The sequence below is a fragment of the Schistocerca piceifrons genome, chromosome 1 (assembly GCF_021461385.2).
Source record: "Schistocerca piceifrons isolate TAMUIC-IGC-003096 chromosome 1, iqSchPice1.1, whole genome shotgun sequence".
NCBI classification, from domain to species: Eukaryota; Metazoa; Arthropoda; class Insecta; order Orthoptera; family Acrididae; genus Schistocerca; species Schistocerca piceifrons.
In genome coordinates, this window is record NC_060138.1 from 396427392 (window position 1) to 396434780 (window position 7389).

The 7389-nt window shown below is 48.9% G+C and overlaps 2 pseudogenes; both read left to right on the forward strand.

The window, feature by feature from the left end:
- Positions 1–3275: 3275 nt before the first annotated feature.
- LOC124721442 lies at positions 3276–3487 on the forward strand (annotated as a pseudogene).
- A 3275-nt stretch (positions 3488–6762) lies between these two features.
- LOC124721449 lies at positions 6763–6974 on the forward strand (annotated as a pseudogene).
- The last annotated feature ends 415 nt before the right edge of the window (positions 6975–7389 follow it).

The following is a 7389-nucleotide window of genomic DNA, read 5'->3' on the forward strand; positions in this document are numbered from 1 at the left end:
ATTAATTAAAACACAGCCTGAAATGGGTTAACATTCTGCAGTGATCAGATATTCCGCTGGTAGCAAAACTTGTCGTAGTTGTTGATGTGCCCAGTAGTTAGTTGCTTACACACCACGATTTCTTTTAATTAATTTAAGATTATCTTAAGGAATTTTTTTTTTTTTTTTTTTTTTTTGCGGTTAGCCGGACCGCACTTGCAGCCGCATTACGCTAGGCTGGTAATTTATGGGGGCACAGGACAGTGCCTTCGGATGCCTCGTTAGCGTCTCTTATGGTCTGGTCACAGATAATTTTAATTAAATTGTTTGGAGTTATAACCTTAGCTCCTCGCGAACGTCGTCGTCGTCGCCGCCGCACGCACGCAGAATACGTGTGTACACACGCACACACACATATGCAGTAGGTGGTGGACGACGTAAGCACTCGGCTAGGTGTAGCTCGCGCCAGTATAGTTCGCACCGGCCTGACGCTGCTGTGGGGCGGCCTCACGGCTTCTCCACTGCCCTGGCAGCTAGCGGCGTTCAAATAGGAGTCGCAGTTTACTCCTCGACATGGAGGGTAGTACTGGGCTGTTGACGAGTGCTCTCGTATATTGTCGTTCCTTCCGGCACTTGCTTTTGCGATGTTTTCGACGGTCGCCTGTTGCCATATCAGCCCGCACCACCGTATGTCACTCCCTCATGTGGAACGCACACGCTGCAAGCATTTAGGCCCTGACACTGCGGTTTTTCATCTCTGGCGGTACTCCGCAAGGATACCGCCCTTCGATTGTGCCATTCCAGCACTAATCGAAGTGCTAGGTTTTCCGGCCTGTTAGGAGACCGCTTCTGCAAAATGTGCGAGGAGATTTTTGCTGGTTGCGAGCTACCCGCCGATTTTCTAGCTGTACGTATTGGCTTTAATCCAAAGGTCACAGGTCACTGATGGGCTAAAGACGTACGTCCCATCACCGTTCTTAACACTGATTATAAGTTGGTGGCACGAAGTGTGGCTTCACGTCTTAAACAGGGAATGAATAAGGTACTTTGTCCCACTCAATCATGTGGCGTTTCGAATCGAACCACCTTCACCGCTGCTTCTATATACCGTGATGCTGTCTTACTCACCCACCGCCGACGCTCGAACCCCGGCTGCAATTGATCCCTAGATTTCGCCGGTGCCTCCGATAGGGTCTCCCATCCTACCTGCTGGCCGTTATGTAGCGGATGGGTTTCGGGGAGCACTTCATAAGAGTCATCCGGCACTTCTTGGATGGAGCAAATTCCACAATCATTGTGAACGGTTGCAGATCACGACCAATTCCCATCAGACGATCAGTTCGACAAGGGTGTCCCTTGTCAGTGTATTTTATCGCTTTGGCGCTGTACCCCATGCTGCGTGACATCGGACGGATGGTCGATGGTGTTCCTTTCCCAGGCGTCACCTTCCGCAGTGTGGCGTAGGCGGATGGTGTAGGTGTGTTTGTAGCAAACGCCAGGGACATCGATTCGGTTCGCCGAGTCCTCCACGTTTATGAACGAGCATCCGGTGCCATGTTAAAATCCAACAAAATGGTGCTAATCCCACTAGGACCACGATCATTGACCATCGAACGCCCATGCTACCGGATTGTAGGGGAACAACGTATCTTGGGTCTTGAGGTGACTGCCTGTCCACAGCGCATGTTAACACTCACGTGCAGGCGGATTCTCACGCGCATCAGAGGACTTTGCGTGAGTCACACTGATCAACGACTCGACCTCCATCAACGAATCCAACTGATTAATACTTACATCCTATCACGGGCATGGTATGTAGCACAACTCCTTATACTACCGAAACAAACCAGCAGAGCCATCTCACAAACAGTATATTGCCTATTGTGGCGGCGTGCACTATTCAAAGTTGATGCACAGACTTGTACACTGCCAAAAGTCGATAGTCGCCTTGGACTCATTGACTTTCCCCACAAATGTGCGGCAATCCTGATTCACCGTATCGCCACTTTGCGTGAGATTGACCCAGGTGGGACAACAGCGGTGCTTTTCGACCGTTATCGCCTACAATCGGCGCGTGCACCAGTATGCTTGACACATATTCCATTCCGGATGACGACAGTCAAGGACTATCACCTCAATCAAAGTTACATCCTAGCAGTGGCCACCGACAAGGCACGCACATCGAAGCGCCTTTACTAGGCGCTTCGAGGCCAGCTCACACCACACAAATTGGAGGACAGACGACCGTCGGTCATCTGGCACCACGCTTGGGCTAATATCAACCACCTAGCCCTTCCCACAGAAGTTTCAGCGCTATGGTATCGCGTTGTAAACAATTTAATACCCACTAATCATCGCCCGGCGGCCATCCTCCTATGGCCCTCGGCTGCTTGCGGCCGATGTGGTGACGTAGACACCAGAGAGCATCGTCTCCTATGCCCTCACGTCACAGAAGTGTGGGACCTTGCACGTGTGCTATTAACGCTGATCGGTGGGACTACACTGGACTATGTGTCAGTCGACTGGTTCCTTAACCCTGGTATTCAGACCAACCCCCGAACACGACGTAACGCAATGGTGTGTCTCTTGGGCCAAACCATTTTCACGATCTATGACCTTTGCCTCGCAGATGCTGTCTCTTTCATGGACTACCTTTGGAGCCAGCATCGCCTGGCGGAATCTGACCGGAAATATACCATTACTTTTGCAAGATTTATTAAAGTTGCAATGGTTCATGGTTATCAAAAGGTGTTCCGGGCTAACTAAGGCACCTCGTATAAGAATTGCCTGAGTGTACCCCTCGATCTTTGTCACTCGGACTTTCAAACTACCCTTGACTTACCCATACCCCAGATTTGATATTGGCCTTCTGGGCATCACTAGAGTAGACTGTTCTGTGATACTGATAATATGGAAATTGGTAACATGCGAATTGTGTGAACCTTGTATGAAAAATTATTGGAAAATTGGAAAACGCATAATCTATCTTAGAGGATTATTACTTTGTTAATTCTATGGGCGATGGGATTATCTCGCCAGTTCGTTTGAGTGTGCTGCGTCGCTGTTTTTTTTTTATTTTGCCTTCATTTCTGTCTTTATTTATTTCTTTCTATTTAGTTTTTAAAATCATCACTTGCCTCACACCTGCAGAGGGAGGTGTGTTTCTGAGTAGTGTGTCGTCGCCCCCTGAGGCATAGCAGAGTATGCCTCCGCTTTTATTTTCGGTTTATGGCAATAAGTCTTGCTACTAACAACACCCTGCTTTACGTGCTGCGTCGACACTAGAGGATGGCGGCATTTTTGGAGAGGAAAAGGTAGGGCTATAGGGGAGGTAGGAGGGAAAGAAGTGTAGTATCTGTTCTTATCAGCTTAATATCTGATACGTCCTGCATCACACGACCAGAATATTAAACTCACTTTTGGCTTCTGACGGAGTGCTAGGGGCTTGCTCCACCTCTGTAGCGGGTTGGCCCGGCATTGCAGTACCGCCGGGATGGGCCCACCTAAAATTAATTAAAACACAGCCTGAAATGGGTTAACATTCTGCAGTGATCAGATATTCCGCTGGTAGCAAAACTTGTCGTAGTTGTTGATGTGCCCAGTAGTTAGTTGCTTACACACCACGATTTCTTTTAATTAATTTAAGATTATCTTAAGGAATTTTTTTTTTTTTTTTTTTTTTTTGCGGTTAGCCGGACCGCACTTGCAGCCGCATTACGCTAGGCTGGTAATTTATGGGGGCACAGGACAGTGCCTTCGGATGCCTCGTTAGCGTCTCTTATGGTCTGGTCACAGATAATTTTAATTAAATTGTTTGGAGTTATAACCTTAGCTCCTCGCGAACGTCGTCGTCGTCGCCGCCGCACGCACGCAGAATACGTGTGTACACACGCACACACACATATGCAGTAGGTGGTGGACGACGTAAGCACTCGGCTAGGTGTAGCTCGCGCCAGTATAGTTCGCACCGGCCTGACGCTGCTGTGGGGCGGCCTCACGGCTTCTCCACTGCCCTGGCAGCTAGCGGCGTTCAAATAGGAGTCGCAGTTTACTCCTCGACATGGAGGGTAGTACTGGGCTGTTGACGAGTGCTCTCGTATATTGTCGTTCCTTCCGGCACTTGCTTTTGCGATGTTTTCGACGGTCGCCTGTTGCCATATCAGCCCGCACCACCGTATGTCACTCCCTCATGTGGAACGCACACGCTGCAAGCATTTAGGCCCTGACACTGCGGTTTTTCATCTCTGGCGGTACTCCGCAAGGATACCGCCCTTCGATTGTGCCATTCCAGCACTAATCGAAGTGCTAGGTTTTCCGGCCTGTTAGGAGACCGCTTCTGCAAAATGTGCGAGGAGATTTTTGCTGGTTGCGAGCTACCCGCCGATTTTCTAGCTGTACGTATTGGCTTTAATCCAAAGGTCACAGGTCACTGATGGGCTAAAGACGTACGTCCCATCACCGTTCTTAACACTGATTATAAGTTGGTGGCACGAAGTGTGGCTTCACGTCTTAAACAGGGAATGAATAAGGTACTTTGTCCCACTCAATCATGTGGCGTTTCGAATCGAACCACCTTCACCGCTGCTTCTATATACCGTGATGCTGTCTTACTCACCCACCGCCGACGCTCGAACCCCGGCTGCAATTGATCCCTAGATTTCGCCGGTGCCTCCGATAGGGTCTCCCATCCTACCTGCTGGCCGTTATGTAGCGGATGGGTTTCGGGGAGCACTTCATAAGAGTCATCCGGCACTTCTTGGATGGAGCAAATTCCACAATCATTGTGAACGGTTGCAGATCACGACCAATTCCCATCAGACGATCAGTTCGACAAGGGTGTCCCTTGTCAGTGTATTTTATCGCTTTGGCGCTGTACCCCATGCTGCGTGACATCGGACGGATGGTCGATGGTGTTCCTTTCCCAGGCGTCACCTTCCGCAGTGTGGCGTAGGCGGATGGTGTAGGTGTGTTTGTAGCAAACGCCAGGGACATCGATTCGGTTCGCCGAGTCCTCCACGTTTATGAACGAGCATCCGGTGCCATGTTAAAATCCAACAAAATGGTGCTAATCCCACTAGGACCACGATCATTGACCATCGAACGCCCATGCTACCGGATTGTAGGGGAACAACGTATCTTGGGTCTTGAGGTGACTGCCTGTCCACAGCGCATGTTAACACTCACGTGCAGGCGGATTCTCACGCGCATCAGAGGACTTTGCGTGAGTCACACTGATCAACGACTCGACCTCCATCAACGAATCCAACTGATTAATACTTACATCCTATCACGGGCATGGTATGTAGCACAACTCCTTATACTACCGAAACAAACCAGCAGAGCCATCTCACAAACAGTATATTGCCTATTGTGGCGGCGTGCACTATTCAAAGTTGATGCACAGACTTGTACACTGCCAAAAGTCGATAGTCGCCTTGGACTCATTGACTTTCCCCACAAATGTGCGGCAATCCTGATTCACCGTATCGCCACTTTGCGTGAGATTGACCCAGGTGGGACAACAGCGGTGCTTTTCGACCGTTATCGCCTACAATCGGCGCGTGCACCAGTATGCTTGACACATATTCCATTCCGGATGACGACAGTCAAGGACTATCACCTCAATCAAAGTTACATCCTAGCAGTGGCCACCGACAAGGCACGCACATCGAAGCGCCTTTACTAGGCGCTTCGAGGCCAGCTCACACCACACAAATTGGAGGACAGACGACCGTCGGTCATCTGGCACCACGCTTGGGCTAATATCAACCACCTAGCCCTTCCCACAGAAGTTTCAGCGCTATGGTATCGCGTTGTAAACAATTTAATACCCACTAATCATCGCCCGGCGGCCATCCTCCTATGGCCCTCGGCTGCTTGCGGCCGATGTGGTGACGTAGACACCAGAGAGCATCGTCTCCTATGCCCTCACGTCACAGAAGTGTGGGACCTTGCACGTGTGCTATTAACGCTGATCGGTGGGACTACACTGGACTATGTGTCAGTCGACTGGTTCCTTAACCCTGGTATTCAGACCAACCCCCGAACACGACGTAACGCAATGGTGTGTCTCTTGGGCCAAACCATTTTCACGATCTATGACCTTTGCCTCGCAGATGCTGTCTCTTTCATGGACTACCTTTGGAGCCAGCATCGCCTGGCGGAATCTGACCGGAAATATACCATTACTTTTGCAAGATTTATTAAAGTTGCAATGGTTCATGGTTATCAAAAGGTGTTCCGGGCTAACTAAGGCACCTCGTATAAGAATTGCCTGAGTGTACCCCTCGATCTTTGTCACTCGGACTTTCAAACTACCCTTGACTTACCCATACCCCAGATTTGATATTGGCCTTCTGGGCATCACTAGAGTAGACTGTTCTGTGATACTGATAATATGGAAATTGGTAACATGCGAATTGTGTGAACCTTGTATGAAAAATTATTGGAAAATTGGAAAACGCATAATCTATCTTAGAGGATTATTACTTTGTTAATTCTATGGGCGATGGGATTATCTCGCCAGTTCGTTTGAGTGTGCTGCGTCGCTGTTTTTTTTTTATTTTGCCTTCATTTCTGTCTTTATTTATTTCTTTCTATTTAGTTTTTAAAATCATCACTTGCCTCACACCTGCAGAGGGAGGTGTGTTTCTGAGTAGTGTGTCGTCGCCCCCTGAGGCATAGCAGAGTATGCCTCCGCTTTTATTTTCGGTTTATGGCAATAAGTCTTGCTACTAACAACACCCTGCTTTACGTGCTGCGTCGACACTAGAGGATGGCGGCATTTTTGGAGAGGAAAAGGTAGGGCTATAGGGGAGGTAGGAGGGAAAGAAGTGTAGTATCTGTTCTTATCAGCTTAATATCTGATACGTCCTGCATCACACGACCAGAATATTAAACTCACTTTTGGCTTCTGACGGAGTGCTAGGGGCTTGCTCCACCTCTGTAGCGGGTTGGCCCGGCATTGCAGTACCGCCGGGATGGGCCCACCTAAAATTAATTAAAACACAGCCTGAAATGGGTTAACATTCTGCAGTGATCAGATATTCCGCTGGTAGCAAAACTTGTCGTAGTTGTTGATGTGCCCAGTAGTTAGTTGCTTACACACCACGATTTCTTTTAATTAATTTAAGATTATCTTAAGGAATTTTTTTTTTTTTTTTTTTTTTTGCGGTTAGCCGGACCGCACTTGCAGCCGCATTACGCTAGGCTGGTAATTTATGGGGGCACAGGACAGTGCCTTCGGATGCCTCGTTAGCGTCTCTTATGGTCTGGTCACAGATAATTTTAATTAAATTGTTTGGAGTTATAACCTTAGCTCCTCGCGAACGTCGTCGTCGTCGCCGCCGCACGCACGCAGAATACGTGTGTACACACGCACACACACATATGCAGTAGGTGGTGGACGAC